Genomic DNA, 18852 nt, shown 5'->3' on the forward strand with positions numbered 1-18852 from the left:
CATCACCGCGGAGATGTAGAAACTAGGAGATGACCTCATAAGTAGAATTCATGCAATCTAGTAGAAATATGGGAAACAAACGATCCCGCAGGATTCAAAGTGTGCGTTAATACACCCATTGCACAAAACAGGCTACAAAGCGGATCTAAACAGCTACAGAGGCATATCCCTACTACCAATCACACACAAAATTCTTTCTAAAGCTCTCTTAAACCGTTTAGAAAAACAGACAGATCACCTGATCAGCGAGTACCAAGCGGAATTCCGGAAAGGTCGATCATGTGCTGAAAAAATATGGAATTAGAAGACGATATTAAGAATCCGTCAAACTACCAGCACGATCGTCACTTTTGTGGACTTTAAAGAAGGCGTATGACTCTGTTTTTTATACTCGTGAAGAACTGAGAGTGGACAGGAAGACCGGACAACTAATCCTGCAAACTCTCACGAATACGACTTTTAGAGTGAAATTCCTTGGGGAAATGTCTGAGCCTTTTGAAATATGTACGGGCGTTCGTCAAGGTGACTGCACCTTCCTTATTCTGTTTAACTTAGTTGTAGACAAACTCATTAGAGAAGGGGAAAGAGACGTTAAAGGTGTGAGCATCGGAAACTTGGGCAACAAATTCAAGGTGAAATGTTTAGCCTTTGCTGATGACCTAGCAATCATTACTAAGACCAGAGATGAAACCAGATACGCCGTACAGATATTACACAATATAGCATCAAAGCCAGGCCTCCAGATATCGTACAAGAAAACCCAGTTCATAGAAAATCTACATCAAGATAGCAAAAAATAAAATTAAAAACCAACTCCGCTACAGATAGAAAAAGGCACAATTTCACAGGTGTCCTCCTTCAAATACCTTGGAGATATCATACTAACATCGGGACTAGACAATAGGGCAAACATAAAAAGAGCCACTAAACTTCATAAGGCGGACAGACTAACGCGGAATTACTACAACAAGAGAGTCATATCGCGTAATGCAAAATTACGACATTACAAGACAGTTGTTTTGCTGGAAGATTTATACACCTCAGAAACCGTATCCCTTGGAGGTCACTCTAAAATTATAGTAATTGAACAACAAGAAAAGAAAATTACCGTAAAATGTATGGTCCCACGAGAGAAAATGGTAAGTGGATTAAGAGGAGAACATCGGACATATACTCATTAACTGACAGGTTCACTGATGCCGTACACAAGAAACGCCTGAAATTCTATGGCCATATCTATAGAATGGACAGCAACAGACTCAGCAAAAGATTATTTACAGTAATCAACTCAAGGAAGGTAAAAATAAACTGGCTAGAAGAAACTTTGCTATTTGCTTTGCGTCGCACCGACACAGAAAGATCTTATAGCGACGATGGGATAGGAAAGGCTAGGAATGGGAAGGAAGTGGCCGTGGCCTTAATTAAGGTACAGCCCCAGATTTTCCCGGTGCGAATATGGGAAACCACGGAAAACCATCTTCAGGGCTGCCGACAGTAGGGTTCGAGCCCACTATCTCCCAAATGCAAGCTCACAGCTGCGCGCTCCTAACCACACGGCCAACTCGCCCGGAAGAAGAAACTAAGGCCGACCTCCAAGAAATGGCCAACGAACAAGTTCAAACGCGCTCTTTGAATGGGCATAACGAAGAAAGGTAATAATAATAATAATAATAATAATAATAATAATAATAATAATACGAAGACTAAGTAGAAGACGACGAAGAAGAAGAATATATTTTAGACATGATGCTGTATAGGCCGTGCCAAGAAAATACGGTGAAATTCTTTACGTTTCGCAGAGAACTGGGCTCTGCGTCATCAGAAGAAAATCTCGACCGTGCACGATAAAGGCTTCTTAAACAATGACTTTTTAAAATTTATACGTTATAATAGAAGTGGAAATAGTACGTTCATTCGTCACCAGATGGCTCCCCGGACGTGGCACAGCGCTAGCGTTCAAAGCGGAAGCTGACAGAACCATCAGAATCAATCTAAGAAGGTCACCTAACATGTGTACGTAACATTTGACACTGACAGGTGTAAGACATTGACACAAGCCTGGAATGAAACATCAGGCGATGAGGAATGTACGAATTTGGAAAACACCGAGACGAAATAGCTATAGTGAAGGTACAGGGAATATCTCGTGCGTTATCTCCCTTTGAGTATTATCGGTCTTAAGGAGATCCCAGGAGAACGGAATTTGTATGTGTATTTCGAGATATTAGGACAAAAAGCCACACTCGGTATGGCACTTTCATCTGCAAGGTTGTCCGACTCGTTGGCTGAACGGTCAGCGTACTGGCCTTCGGTTCAGAGGGTCCAGGGTTCGATTCCCGGTCGGGTCGGGGATTTTAACCTTAATTGGTTAATTCCAATGGCACGGGGGCTGGGTGTATGTGTTGTCTTCATCATCATTTCATCCTCATCACGACGCGCAGGTCACCTACGGGAGTCAAATAGAAAGACCTGCACCTGGCGAGCCGAACCCGTCCTGGGATATCCCGGCACTAAAAGCCATACGACATTACATCTGCAAGGTACATCTTCAATTTCTGAACGTTGATGTTTCCCCGTTCTACCATAATATGCCATCTACTCCTAAATAATCATATCCGTAGCAATAATTCTTCTAGTTAATTATTTTTATCTATCCTACTATTTGCTACTGCATCTCTTTTTAGAGATGTATACAGGGTGAATGGGAAGAATTGACAAGTCTCCTCCCATCTCCACCCCCGGATCCGCCTCTTAAGTTTAGTTCGAGTTTCTCTCATACGCAGTAAGTAATAACAGACTGCAGGTATTTTTCAATTAACTTTTTTCTACACTTTAGTAGGGGGTAAAGGTCTAAAGAACTTTGTGCTCTAAACATATTCCAGTTATTTAATCACTTCTGGTCTGAAGAATATGATTCTAGATATAATTCGCCATGCTATCACTGCAGAGTAGTAAGTAGCAAGTACTCCAAAATTAAGAAGAATTGCATATAAGGGTATTGGTAGAAGACAAGGTTAAGAAGAAATAAAAGCACTACACTGGTCTGCACAAAGGACGCTATTATTATTTCAAATAACTTTATTTTTGTTGGCTCAGGAAGCCCCACATTATATCAAAACACATACTGTAATATTTATTTTATAGACCAAAGGAACAAAGAATTATACACTGCGTAACTTTGACAAAAGTGGGCGTAACATGGTACTAAACTTAAGTTCATCCCACATCGATGCTAGTCAAACATACCGAAACATGGGTCACACGGTCTCTCATTACGTTTCTTTCTTAATTCGCTTTCCGACGCACCGACACAGGTAGGTCTTATGGCGACGATGGGATAAGGAAGGCTAGGAGTGGAAGGAAGCGACCGTCACCTTAATTTGCCTGGTATGAAAATGGGAAACCACGGAAAACCATCTTCAGGGGTGCCGACATTGTGGTTCGAACCCACATCTCCCGTATGCAAATTGGTAGTTACGTGACCCAACCGCCTCAGCCACTTGGTCGGTCCCTTAAGTATAACGTTATACCATAGCAAACCAGAAGGCATGTAAATCAACTCAACGTTATAGTAAAACAATTTACTCGTTTGCCAAGGGCACGAACACTAAGACAATAAACAGTCACACGTTGTCCCATTAAGTTTATTGTTTCATTTTACTTTGCGTTATCCAAATCAGTTCAAGATTACAGAAAAAGAGGCACAGTGAAAATTAGCATTTTAAGAATAAAGTGACGTCAGTAGGGAAGAAACGTAAGAGGTTCGAATATTAGATCGGAAATACAACCTGTGACAATGAAGTTCGGTAAATAGTCCTGTATTATCAACATAGATGAACAATCCACGACAGTGACCTTACTGTCCTTCGAAATAGTCCCCTCCCATAACTATTGCACTGCTGAGATCGGCGATACATTTTCTGGAAACTTTGCAAGAAGGCTTCCTTTGGGATGGTGTTCAAAAGCCTCGTCACGTTACGTTGGATGTGACGAATATCGTCAAATCTCTTTCCTTTCAAAGCGAGTTTGAATCGTGGGAATAGGAAGAAGCAGCTCTGACCTTTTTCCAACAACGGGATCCCGGAGAACGCCATTCCATGCTTTGCCGTTTCAGAGTCGTACCTGAGACACCAGGTTTCATCCTCAGTGACAATACAGTTCAAGAAATTTGGTGTCGCATCCACCGTTTCGACAAAATCCTGTGAAGTCTCTACCAGAACCAACGCACTAAACACGCACTGTGTCACATAGGTCTTACACGGCACATACACGATGCTCAACTGAACAACGTTGGGAGCAGGTGGTCAAAACCTGCTGCTACGCAAGTGCAGTGTGCTGTCTCGCTAGTGTTGCCGGATCGATCGTTCTGACTTCATTTACCGAACTTTATTGTCGCAGGTTGTACATTACTGGAACAGGTAGATCATTTTAGGATGTGTATTCTCCCAGGATGGCAGTATAGTAAGTGAAACTGAATCAAGGAGAAGCAAAGTTAACACAATGAGGTCTCAGTTGCGATCAGCAGCATTCTGTAACGAAAAAGTCAGCTCCTGGATGAAACTGTATTTACACCGGTGTATTTACAGAGCGACTTTGTTGTATGGGACTGGAAGGTGGGTGGACTCAGGATATCTTGTAAGTTAGAACTATCCAACTTGAAAATAGTGAGAATAATTACTAGTACAAACAGGTGCAAACAATAACAGGAGAGTACTCGAATGAGGAGATAAAGACAAAGTTAGGAATGAACTTAATGGATGAAATGTGCACATACATCGGCTTCGGAGATGGGGGCATGTGAAACGAATGGAGGAGGAAAGTTTATTTAGGAAAATAATGGATTCGGCCATGAAGGCTAAAAATGTAGAGGGATACCAAGCAGATGGTGGTTGAACTCAGTTTTTATGATTTAAAGTTTAGTGGTGTAGAATTATAAGAGTCTACATAGCTAATAGTGGATTGTGGAGGCGCTAAGTTAATTCACAGAAGCTTGTAGACTGAACACTGAAAGACATAACAGTCTATAATGATGTATGTATGTATGTATGTATGTATGTATGTATGTATGTATGTATATATGTATGTATATATATATATATATATATCAGGAAAACACAGATAAAAGGTTACCAAATTAAGAAAAACCTGTCGCACGTACATATTAATGAAAGCTGACATGGATAGAGCCGCGAAGCCACTATTTTGGTGACCTGCTAACCCAAAGCTAGCAGGACGTGTTAACCAGTATCAGCCTCATTCCAGTACAATGGAAATTAGTATTATCAAATGATCGATTGACTGGTCAGTCAATTGGTCCATTGGTCAAATTAAGGCCACATTCTGACACTGCAGCATCCGTACCTCCACCATCTTGGAGTGCCAAATACTAAAGTCCTACTTTTAAAATTATTTATTTATTTAATTACTTAGTTAATAATTGACTCAGTACGGGTCATGTAGCTCACAGTTATTTGACGCAAACAGCGTGGCCAATTTGCTCGGTACGAACAAATTTATTTAATGAATTAATGAATTCATTCATTCATCAATCTTCCTTCCTTAAAACATTTCCTAATATCATGACATCTAATTCCATTTCAACTGTATCTTGTAATTCTCATGATACCATACCATTGCTCCATTTTTTATACTTAATGTACTCATCACTGTGAAATCCTTGGTTGTCTTGTCTTTTACTCTGGCTATTCTAACAACTATCTTCCTACCTCCTTCGTTTCCAGATCATCTTCTCCAAGACTGTTTCCGTGTCTTCCAACAACTCCTTCAGATCCTCTGTAGACTCGGTAATAAACATTAACTAATCAGTATGAACGAGAAGAACAGCATGAAATATTTGTGTGAATAGACTGTTTCTTTCTTTGACATCACTGACAGTTTATTTTTGCTAGTAGCTTTACGTCGCACCGACACAGATAGGTCTTATGGCGACGATGGGATAGGAAAGGCCTAGGAGTTGGAAGGAAGTGGCCGTGGCCTTAATTAAGGTACAGCCACAGCATTTGTCTGGTGTTAAAATGGGAAACCACGGAAAACCACCTTCAGGGCTGCCGACAGTGGGATTCGAACCCACTATCCCCCGGATGCAAGCTCACAGCCGCGCGCCTCTAACCGCACGGCCAACTCGCCCGGTCTGACAGTATGGAACGACCGTAATTAACAGTAAATACTATCAGACACTCCCCCCCCCGCTCTTCTACAGGTTCTACCGCCCGCGAGCAGGCAGAAAATATTGACGATGCAGATGATATTCCAGATAACCTCGAACAGAGATCTCCATTCCTCTGCAGCAAGACTTCATCTCTGGCGGTTACACTCCGTACAGTGGAAGTTGTGCTCAGGAGCAGGACTCGGATGACCAGATGACTATTACTCAAATGGAGGTCATTTCACCAAAATGTAGGACACTTCATCCAGCTCCAGAATTTTACATCGAACACTACCTATCGTCATTTTACAGGTAATTAAATGAGTTGCTGATTTGTTCTAGAATGTATTTTAAAAAGAAATGCATACTATTAAAACCACTGATTTTCTTACCATTATGTGACACTGTAATCATACTCGTACTTGTGTGCTGATGTGACTTTGGCAAACAAATCATTCTACTGAACCCACTGATACACCGGGGCAAAACGCTGGTAATTTCACGATTGAAAAGGCTTAATAACATTTTTTTAAATATTTCTTCTTCAATATATAATATTCAAAATGTTTCAAATTGTACTTTACAAACCCCACTGTCGGTATTCCCGACTATTATTTTCCGTGGTTTCCCATTTTCACACCAGGCAAATGCTGGGACTGTACGTCAATTAAGGCCATGGTCGCTTCCCTCCCACTCCTAGACTTCTCCTATCCCATAGTCGCCATAAGACTGGTTCAACGTATGATTACGAGTACCGTATCAGTACTTTAGGCAGACATTAATGAAAACAACCTCGCTTCATTAGCATTGTGGCCTGGTACGGTACCTAAAATAAATAATTTGTAATCTTCAGGACTGTTCAAAGTTTGTTGTATTTTTTTTTAAATTACGTATTTCTCTTCACATGAGAAATATGCAATTTCTTTTTTGTTTTTATCTAAATCTGTAAATTTTCATTCGAGAAAAATAAAGCACGAATTCATCAAATGTAGGATGCCCTGGCGCTTTTTCCGGACTCTCGGACAAAGGATGGAAATGAAGAATATGTCCGGAAAATATAGGATGTCTGGAAAACTTAAGCAGGATAAAGTTTCATGGTAAGACACAATCACTCTCACTTGCTCATCTGCAGAAGGAATTTCATGAGGTGTACAGTCGAGTGCACGGAATTTTGCCGATAAAGAAAACAAAGGTTTATGTTAGTAATGGAATGTAACAATGCCTCTGACTCACCCACAGCCAACCCCTTATCTGGTTCTGGTAATTTCCTTGTGTTGATTGGCAGTCTACCGTTATCCTTGGTCCACAGTGTACCAGACAGTGGCATGAGCTAAGGACTAGAAGATATGAGAGAGAAATTCGCAGGGATTTGAAGTGAGGGGTGAAAGTAAGTGCCACCCAACCCGTTCCTGAGAGCAGAAAAAAGAAACAAGGGAACGAACCAGGGAATCCCCGAGAAAGAAGGAGTGGCTTAATTCAGTCGCAAGCCCTCAGACTGCGGAGGGGGTCATATATCTAGTGAGCGAACTCTCCAACCCCATCGTTAAATAGTAGGACCAACTGTGCTTTATTTGCTTGCATTTCAATAATTTCATTACTAAGACGTAGGGCATGAAGTCAGGATATTAATGTATGAATTTAAAAGCATCGTTTACATACGCTGGTGTACTACAAATTATGACAGTGTGTTACAACAGGTCTAACGAGATTGAAGTAACTAAACGATCAAGAAGTAACGATATGATAGAATGGAAACCTTAATCAATAGTCAAATTTAATCATATACCTTAATTTAATTACATGTCCAGGGGGTTTGTTAGAAGATTAGTTGAAAGCAAACATTTCAATTCTCCACATAGTACAAAATACTGTACCTGCTTTTCATTCAGATGAAACCACTTTTATATAAGGCTATGAAATACTGAACATGTAATTCACAATAGTTTTATTATTCTATATGATTTAACAGAATACAAGCAAATGTATTTTCCTTCAATTTAGTTACATTGAAATTATAACAGATTGTTAGAAACGGTTTGATTTGGAAGAAATATTAATAGAACTGATATACGAAAAATCCACAGCCGGTTTCCAGTCATTCGACCGGGCCAAGAATGGAATGAATGAAGCTCCCATCTAGCGGCGAGGATAGGAATTGTGCCGGCTGCCGAAGCCTGTCGCACTCCTCTGGGGTGATGATTAAAAACTGGCCGATGAAATGAAATATTGTAGAGTGTTGCTGGAATGAAAGATGCCAGGGAAAACTGGAGTACCCGGAGAAAAATCTGTCCCGCCTCCGCATTGTCAGGCACAAATCTTACATGGAGTGACCGGGATTCGAATCACGGCACCCAGCGGTGAGAGGCTGACTCTTGAGCCACGGAGACTCAAAACTGATAATAACTTATGTTTTATTACAACATAATATTACACTAGGAAAATGTATGCAACTAATATGACTAAAAAGAGTGAGTTGGCCACGCGGTTTGTGTCACGTAGTTGTCAGCTTGCATTCGGGAGTTAGTGGATTCGAATTCCACTGTCGGTATTCCTGACGATTATTTTCCGTGGTTTCAAATTTTCACGCCAGGAAAAACTGGGAATGTATGTTAATTGAGGCCATGATCGCTTCCCTCTCACTGCTAGACTTCTCCTATCCCATAGTCGCCATAAGACTTGTCTGTGACGGTGTGATGTAAAGCAAATATTAAAACAAGTAGATTATAACAACCGCTACTGCTACGGTCAACATTGCTCTACCATATGACTGTGTGTGTGTTACTGAGCTGCTGTAGGGGATAGGCCTGCCTGTTTCAGGCCTTCGGAGTACTGTCCGACAGACCTGGTGTAAACATACTGCAATTTACGTGCCAACATCAGATACGAGAAAGAAAGCACTACTGAAAAATAGATGTATCGTCACAATTCCGTGCTCTCGATTTTACTCGAAATACAGTAGCTTCAAACGGCACTTCGTTGGTCATTAGGCATTACCCTCTTAGATCATGCTAAGGACGACACCGTTCGCCAGCGAATGTCCATCATTGAGAAAGCACGAAGAAAACCGCCTCCGATGGTTTGGCCATGCGATGAGTGCTGCACCTGGAACAATCGCTAATTTTACACACCACTTAGAAATTGATGGACACCACCAACGTGGAATTCCAAAACAGCGTTAGCATGACACAATAAATGCTGAAATGAAGATTACCAAGTTACGACCAAACGTAGCTCAGGATCGTACAAAATCAAGACAGCGGACCCAGTTAGGAATAAGAACAACATTAAACTGCACTGCACTTAGCTCCACTCTTATCCTTTGATAAGAGGAAATGAATTCTTCATATAGATGGCTGATTCGGGAAAAGAGTATGAGCATGAGGAACACAGGCATGTACTGCAACACGAACTAGATCAGGGAAAGGGCACTGGCAGATTGTAGAAAGAAGATAAGGAAGAGATCATATTAGGCCACTGATTAGATCTCAGTTATGGCATTCAATCGAAGTGGATGGCATGGACGACATTATTATTATTATTATTATTATTATTATTATTATTATTATTATTATTATTATTATTATTTCATATAGTTATGCCCAACTGAGGAGCACGCTAGAACACATTTAGCTGATGATTTTGCTCTCTTCTCTTCCCAAACTCTCACTGAAATTCTTCTTACGCTCTTCTAACCAGGTTTGATTAGTTCTAGCTTTTGGCTCCGCGAAACAATTATTAATCAGTGTTCTGAAAGCAGATCGGTTCTTCTCAGTTCCTGGTTGCTGTTGATTTCCTGAAGATCTGATTCTATTTCATTTATCCAGTTGTTCTTGCCTTTCAGTGTGAGGGCAAGATTTATAATTCTTTTGTTCAGTCTATCATTGTTCATTCTGAGAATCTGAGCATAGAATTTCAACCTCCTTTTCCTGGTAGTGTCAGATTTTTTTTCAGTATGACAATAAATTTCATGAGATTTTCTTTTCATCCATACATCCTCTGTGCAGACTGGGCCGAAAATTTTCCGTAAAATTTTTCTTTCTTGCTTTTCTATATCTTTTATGAGTGATCTACCGCCAATGATTAAGGTTTCCGATGCGTATATAATGTTTTAGTTTTGTTTTCCGAGGTCATGATTTTTGTTATATGTGTTCCAAGTGATTGATATGTTTTCTGTAAGGATTATTATTATTATTATTATTACTATTATTATTATTATTATTATTATTATTATACACCAATGTGCCCACCGTCAGCAGCCTTGAAGATGGTTTTTCGTCGTTTCCCATTTTCACACCAGGTAAATGCTGGGGCTGTACCTTCATTAAGACCACGGGCACTTCCTTTCCACTCCTAGGCATTTCCTCTTGCCATCGTCGCCGTAAGACCTACTGTACCTGTGTCGGTGCGACGTAAAGCAAATTCTAAAAAAGAGAGAGAGCCAAATTATAGGCCTATATCAAAGTAACAACTTGACGCGACGAAAGGAACATTAAAAACAAAACACATATTCAAAAATGAGAAATACTTTCAGGAGGAAGCAGAGGACACTCGTAAGAGCAGTTTATAAGGATGTGATATAGAGGCCAATTAGGACCGGGTACACAGTAGAAGAGAAGTGAGTAAACTAAACAAACCTTCTTACCGAGTAATTGGCCGCTCGGTTTAGGTCACGTAGCTTTATGCTTGCATTCGGAAGATAGTGGGTTCGAACCCCACTGCCGGCAGGCCTAAAGATGGTTTTCCGTCTGGGGCTGTACCTTAACTAAGGCCACGTTCGCTTTCTTCGCATTTCTAGCCCTCTCCTATTCCATCGTCGCCATAAGACCTATCTGTGTCGGTGCGACGTAAAAAAGAAATGAACAACTTCCAGTTTCCTCTGGAGAAACGTTAGGTTATAGGACAGATAGAAAAATATCTCTATTAATAGTGTTATTAGTTTTTACGTCCCACTAACTACATTTTTACGGTTTTAGGAGACGCCGAGGTGCCAGAATTTAGTTCTGCAGTTATTTTATGTGCCAGTAAACCTACCGACACGAGGCTGGCGTATTTGAGCACCTTTAAATACCACCGGACTGGGCCAGGATCGAACCTGCCATGTTGGAGTCAGAAGGCCAGCGCCTCAACCGTCTGAGCCATTCAGGCCGGTAGGAAAATACCTCTAATTTAGTGATTGTAAACTTTCCTTTTCTAGCCTGTGTGAATATGAGAATTATGCCCATACTACCTCTAGTGGTATTCTAAATTACCTAAGATTTAAAATAATCTAAAAATCTAAAGTTACCTGTATGCACATCATCCAGAAATCTGATGCAACGGAAAACTAAAAGCTGTTTCTGCTTTTTATTTGTTCTCAACTTTCAAAGCCACAAAAAATTGCAGTTTACTTTTTTCTGAACTCAAGGTTTACAACTACGCAATTCTGAAAACTTGTGCTCCGTAGACTGTAAATTACGTAGAATTTGAGCGTGTAAGCTTCTGATAGCGAAGCTTAATATCGCTTAATATAGGAGGCTTTCTTATTTGCTGATGATCCTATAGTTTAAAGTGAGTGTGGAAGACCTTGAGTTTTACTCCCACGTAAAAATTAAAGCTGAAGAAGTTTTGTTTACTATTGATCTCAAGGTTTTCAATCACGAAAAATTGAAAGCATGCTCTCTTATGATCCCATGGCATAATTAAAAACTAAAGCCCTTTAGTTAATTTTACATATTAGAGGTGTATGTATGAGGGATGTTCGCATCAAAATGATTATATTTCCGCTTCACATTGACACGTATACATTCGCTTTTTTTTTTTTTTTTTTTTGCTTTACGTCGCACTGACACAGATAGGTCTTATGGCGACGATGGGATAGGAAAGGCCTAGGAGTTGGAAGGAAGCGGCCGTGGCCTTAATTATGGCACAGCCCCGGCATTTGCCTGGTGCGAAAATGGGAAACCACGGAAAACCATCTTCAAGTGGGACTCGAACCCACTATCTCCCGATTATTGGATACTGGCCGCACTTAAGCGACTGCAGCTATCGAGCTCGGTTATACATTCGCAGTACAATCACATCATGGAAAATATGAATTGCACAAGCTCATCATAGAAGGGAAGATCGCGGCAAGGAGAGGAAAACGCATAAGTACTTCCGGGCTTTCTAATAGTACGGACGCCAAGTTTAAATCTGCTACAGTTGATTAGACAGCTTAGGATAGCAATTTACGTGCCATAATGATCTCCAGTCTTCGTTAAGTAAACGGTAATATAAGAAGGGGGGAAATTACATCGTCCTCTAGCACAATAAAAACATGATGTAAAAATGGGGTAAGAGTAGCCCTACTGTATATTCAGAATCAAATGTAGCTACTTGGACGTAATGACATACGACGTAACATGTCATTCATGTGGAACTGCACTTAGTTCTGAGATACGCCGGCGAGTCCAAGAGCCCACCTGTAGGAGGCAGAGACCACTTCTAGCGCGGCAATCATGCGCTCCACGGGCTCCCAAGAGCTCTGTTGTGACACGTTCAAACGAATAGCGCACCGGAACAATCGAAAGTTTTTATTTTGTCCTGTTTATGACCTCACAGGTCAACCCACAACCTTGAAGTCAAACCACCTCAAGTTCGGTGCTGTAAAGGGCTGCGGCTGTCTTTGTGTGGGCAGCCGATTACTGCGGTCTCGACGAGTTATTAACATGTCACGGTACTGAGCGCCAGGGATGGCCACGGTATGCTCAGGCAGCGAACTCGGTCACTCTGGTCCAGCAGTTAAAATGGGTCGTTATGGTATATGCAGTTGTGCGAAAGCTAGGAACGACCAGTACGACGTCATATGGTCCGTATTGATACTATTAAAATATAATAAGAGAAAGGATTCTGTGATTAATTGTACATCACAGTGTGATGAGAGACTAGTTTTGACCACGTATTGATCATCTTTAGCCACCCATAGTATAAAACTGACAAAATATCAATCCTGTTAATATATTCGTACAAATAATGTTGGAACATGTATCTAAAAACATTTCCGTGCACTTATTAAACATATGGTGATACGTGATATAGTGATGTTAAAATCTTAAAAACCTTAAAAAGTAGAATTTTTACATTATAATGATGTCAGACAATTATACAAGTTTAAAATCAGATGTGCATTTTTGACGTCATTAAGACGCAAAAATCCTACTTTTTAAGATAGGATTGATACTTCATCAATTTTATACTATGAGTGGCTGAAGATGAGCGATACTTAGTCGAAACTAGCCTCACACCACACTGTGATGAATAATTAATCATCATCATCATCATCATCATCATCATCATCATATTCTAAAGGCGAAGCCTTGTCGCTGCAGCCAGAGTTGTCTATCTTGAGCCAGTCTTTTCAACTCAGCGTAGGTCTTGCACTTCATCCTCAGAAGCAGGTTCTTGAAGTAAGACACTCTGGGGTGTCCTCTTCCTCTTTTTCAAGCAATTTTTCCTTCATTGATATTATAAAGGAACTCCTCATGCCGCAGAATGTGACCGAAAAATTTTATTTTCCGTTTTTCAATTTCGGTTATCAGACTTCGTTGTTCTCTTATCTCTCTGAGGACTTCAGTATTGCTCTTCATTTCCGTCCAACTTATCCTCTGCATTCTTCTCCAGATCCACATTTCAACTGCCTCTAGTTTCCTAATGCCCAGCTTTCGCAACCATACAGCAGCACGCTCCATACAAAGGTTTTTGCAAAGGTCTTCCGAGTTTGAATATCTATATGTTACCGGGCGAGTTGGCCGTGCTCGTAGAGGCGCGCGGCTGTGAGCTTGCATCCGGGAGATAGTAGGTTCGAATCCCACTATCGGCAGCCCTGAAAATGGTTTTCCGTGGTTTCCCATTTTCACACCAGGCAAATGCTGTGGCTGTACCTTAATTAAGGCCACGGCCGCTTCCTTCCAACTCCTAGGCCTTTCCTATCCCATCGTCGCCATAAGACCTATCTGTGTCGGCGCGACGTAAAACAACTAGCAAAAAAATATATGTATATATCTATATGTTTGTTGGCCAGCAGATGCTCTTTATCTTGGAATGCTCTCTTTGCCATAGCTATCCTCTTCTTGACTTCTGATATGCTCCGATTATCACTCGTGATCAGGGTCCCTAGGTAGCAAAACGGTTTCACTTGTTCTATTTTATCAGGGCCAATTTTTAAGTGTGTTACAGGTGTTTTCTTGTATTAACATATTGTCATGGTTTTTGTTTTCCTTGTATTAATTTTGAGGTTCCATTTGCCTAAAGTTTCTGCTAATATGTTGATCATTCTCTGCATACGTTTACCTGTTTCTGCTAGTATGGCAATATCATCAGCAAATCTTATAGAGTGTACTTGTTTGCCATTAATTTTGATCCCCGTTGTTTTCTCCTTCATGACTGCGATGGCTTCTTTGATGAACATATTGAAGAGATAAGGAGACAGTGGGAATCCCGAACAAATTATGTATTGATATGCTTTGCTATTGGCTTTACGTCGCACCGACACAGATATGTCTTATGGCGACGATAGGACAGGAAAGTGCTAGGACTGGAAAGGAAGCGGCCGTGGCCTTAAGGTACAGCCCCTAGCATTTGCCTGGTGTGAAAATGGGAAAACACGGAAAACCCATCTTCAGGGCTGCCGACAGTGGGGTTCGAACCTACTATCTCCCGAATACTGGATACTGGCAGCACTTAAGCGACTACAGCTATCGAGCTCGGTATTATTATGTATTCATTAGGTGGATCTTTTCTCTTATATTGTAACAATACGACATAGTGTTAATGAAAATGATTACAACGTCATATAATTTGTAAATGGAAGATGGATATTATGCATTGGTTGGTGGGTTAGATTGCAACATTGTTTAGCAAGTCCAGTAGCTCACACTCTCTGTATGTATGTATGTATGTATGTATGTATGTATGTATGTATGTATGTATGTATGTATATGTGTATATGTGAAGATTTGCATTAACTGGTAGAAGGTTGTTTACCAAACGCTCCTACAAACTTTCCTCGAGAACCGTAGTGCTGTTTACAGTAATATATAAGTACAAAAGTGCAAGACCTCTTCTCGAGTGAAAGTACTGTAAAATTGTTTGGACTACAGGCCTCCTAAGAGTCAGTGAACTGCTGTATTTCTCACCTGCAAAACTAGTAAGGGGATGTCTGGGATGGGTGAGACAAACTGCAATGACTCTTGGCCGAATGTTCAATTAACATACCCTCAATTTAATTGTAATATTCATTTAACCGTAAAATGATAGTGTTATACTAATTAATTGTTGAAGAATGGCTGGGCGGCTTGGGGAACGTATGCACATCAGAAACATACCAATAGTTCTTTTTTTTAATTTATATAATATAATTTTTTACCGAAAATAATATGTTGACACCTGAAACAGAATTTCAATCCCTACAGAAGTATTTGACCAACACTTACAGTATATGGATATAACAAAATATTACGGTTTTAATATTTCTGTAGCCTACCGGCTGCGTGGTGTGCGTCGCGTAGCTATCACCTTGCATTCGAAAGATAGGGGGGGGGGGGGGGGGGGTCGAACCCCACTGTCCGCAGCCCAGTAGATGGATTTCCGTGGTTCCCCATTTTTTCCTATTTGCTTTACGTCGCACCGACACAGATAGGTTTTATGGCGACGATGGGAAGGAAGCGGCGGTGGCCTTAAGGTACAGCCCCAGAATTTGCCTGGTGTGAAAATGGGAAACCACGGAAAACCATCTTCAGGGCTGCCGACAGTGGGGTTCGAACCCACTATCTCCCGGATGCGAGTTCACAGCTGCACGCTCCTAACCGTACGGCCAACTCGCCTAGTTTTCCCCATTTTTACACCAGGCAAATGCTGAGGCTGCACCTTAATGAGGACCACGGTCATTCACTTCCCACTCCTAGCCCTTTCCTATCCCATCATCACCATAAGACATATCCGTGTTGGTGCGACGTGAAGCAAAAAAATCTGCAGCCGGGCTGAGTAGCTCAGGCAGTAGCTCTGAGCTGAAGTTGGCGGGTTCGATCCTGGCTCAATTCGGTGGTTTTTGAAGGTGATGAAATACGTCAGCCTTGTGACTGTAGATTTATCGGTAACTCGTGTGGGGCAAAATTTCGGCACCTCGGCGTCTCCGAAAAACGTAAAAGTAGTTAGTGGTACGTAAAACAAATACAATTAATAATAATAATAATAATAATAATAATAATAATAATAATAATAATAATAATAATAATAATAATAATAATAATAATCCATGGCTTCAGCGACCAGGGGCTGGTATTTTGATTTGAAGCCATCTAGGCTTTCTGCGCGTCAATTTCTACATTCCGTTTTATTTCATTCCCACTACAAGCAGAGTAAAGCGGATCTCTCTTGTCCGGTAAACACCAAACGCCCTGCGGTCTAGGTTTAGTGTGCCTGCCTCTTACCCAGAGGCTTCGGGCTCGATTACCGACCAGGTCACGGATCTGAGGGCTGGTTCGAGGTTCATTCAGTCTACGTGGTTACAATTTAGTAGCTACCTGACGATGAGATGGCGGTTGCACTCTAGAAAGCAATGAATAACGGCCGAGAGGATTCGTTGCGCTGACCACATGGCACCTCGTAATCTGAAGGCCTTGGAGGGGAGCATCGGTCACTAGGTAGACCAAGGCTCGTCAGGGCTGAAGCGCTTCGGAGAAAAAACCACCAAATGCGTACAAGAAATCTTTTACTTGCCGATATCTTACGACATGAACTGTCGAATGTACTATTTTCCACCCACTATCTCTGCCGGATATGAACTCGCGATCTTGGGATTCCGAGGGTGACACACTACCACTAATCAACAGAGGGAGGTGGTTTTTGAATAAGAATTAGACACACTCCTTCACACTATGGGGTTGGTTAAGTACGGTTGAATTATGGCTGAGTGCATACACCTTTCTCACATACTGAATACTGGATAGGGAAAATGATCTAGATGTTAGGTTCCTTCAAAACAACAAACATCATCATCATCATCATCATACTGGATAATACGAGAAATTAACCATTTTCTTTGTTGTTTCAGCCGGGCTGAGTGGCTCAGACGGTTGAGGCGCTGGTCTTCTGACCCCAACTTGGCAGGTTCGGTCCTTGCTGAGTCCGGTGGTATCCGAAGGTGCTCAAATACGTCAGCCTCGTGTCGGTAGATTTACTGGCACGTAAAAGAACTCCTGCGGGACTGAATTCCGGCACCTCTGTGTCCCCGAAAACCGTAAAAGTGGTTAGTGGGGCGTAAAGCAAATAACATTATTATTATTATTATTATTATTATTATTATTATTATTATTAAGAAGAAGAAGAGCTAATAATAAATACCTTGAAGTAATCACAAATAAACAACATTTTATTTTTACATAGAATCAGGTAATATAAACTTTAGATAAATATATAGATTAATAAATAAGTAAATAATGTCCAGCTCCTTGGCTGAATGGTCAGTGTTGAGGCCATCGGTTCAGAGGGTCCCGGATTCTATTCCTGGTCGAGTCTGGGATTTTAATCGCTTCTGATTTTTTCTGGATTGGGGACTGGATGTTTGTCCCAACACTTTCCTCTTCAAATTCAGACAACACATTACACTACCAACCACCGCAGAAACACGCAATAGTGATTACATCCCTCCATATAGGGTTGGCGTCAGGAAGGGCGTCGGTACGTCACATACCACCTATCTCTCCGGAGATAGGTGGCTCATACGGATCACCAGGGCGGATTCCACTGTACTTACATATTAACAATATTCGTTATACTTACTTACAGTAATTCATATTAACACTTCTACGATGCAAAATACTATTTTTTTCTGTTCCCGTATGCTCTTCAGTAGAGTGTTCCTCGCCAGTCACGACACTACAGTAAACGTTGTTTGGGATAAAGAACAAACGACAGCAGATTCATTTACGCTTTTACCCGAATAAGTAAACTGCTTAGATATGGAATTATTTACTGAACATACTCGGTTTATTAGACATTCTTCAAAGCATATAAATTATTCTAATAACTTTCGTAATCATATAGGTGTACCATGTACTAACATACACTGCTGAAAACTAAGCAGAAGTTACATGCTGCGGAACTGGCATTAATCTGCATCTAGAAAGCACACTGCACACGAGTGCAACAAGGAGACCAAAGGGATCGCAGCCGGTGAGCACACACCGGAGGGAATCATAAATAATACTTGTGTGTTTAAAAAATAAAAATTACGAATTAAAACCACAGGATGTTATTGTTCATGTAAAACTACGGTATACTGAAAAAAATGAAATGTCGTATGGCTTTTAGTTCTGGGATATCCCAGGACGGGTTCGGCTTGTCAGGTGCAGGTCTTTCTATTTGACACCCGTAGGTGACCTGCGCGTCGTCATGAGGATGGAATGATGATGAAGACAACACATACACCCAGCTCCCGTGACATTGAAATTAACCAATTAAGGTTAAAATCCCCGACCCGGCCGGGAATCGAACCCGGGACCCTCTGAACCGAAGACCAGTACGCTGACCGTTCAGCCAACGAGTCGGACTACGGTATACTAATAATGAGCAATGCGAATCCAGAGATTTCTGGAGACATATGATTAATTCACGAGTCGTTTCAGGGACGCACTTTCTTCGGAGACACAAAAAAGCGAAATGCAGGTACC

The 18852-nt window shown here is 41.1% G+C and overlaps 1 protein-coding gene across 1 annotated transcript in view; it reads right to left on the reverse strand.

Annotated features, from left to right (window-relative positions):
• Nucleotides 1–18852, reverse strand: part of LOC136866806 (mucin-20) — a 561782-nt gene that overhangs the window by 377685 nt on the left and 165245 nt on the right. The window lies entirely within an intron of this gene.

Source organism: Anabrus simplex, chromosome 3, assembly GCF_040414725.1.
Source record: "Anabrus simplex isolate iqAnaSimp1 chromosome 3, ASM4041472v1, whole genome shotgun sequence".
NCBI lineage: Eukaryota > Metazoa > Arthropoda > Insecta > Orthoptera > Tettigoniidae > Anabrus > Anabrus simplex.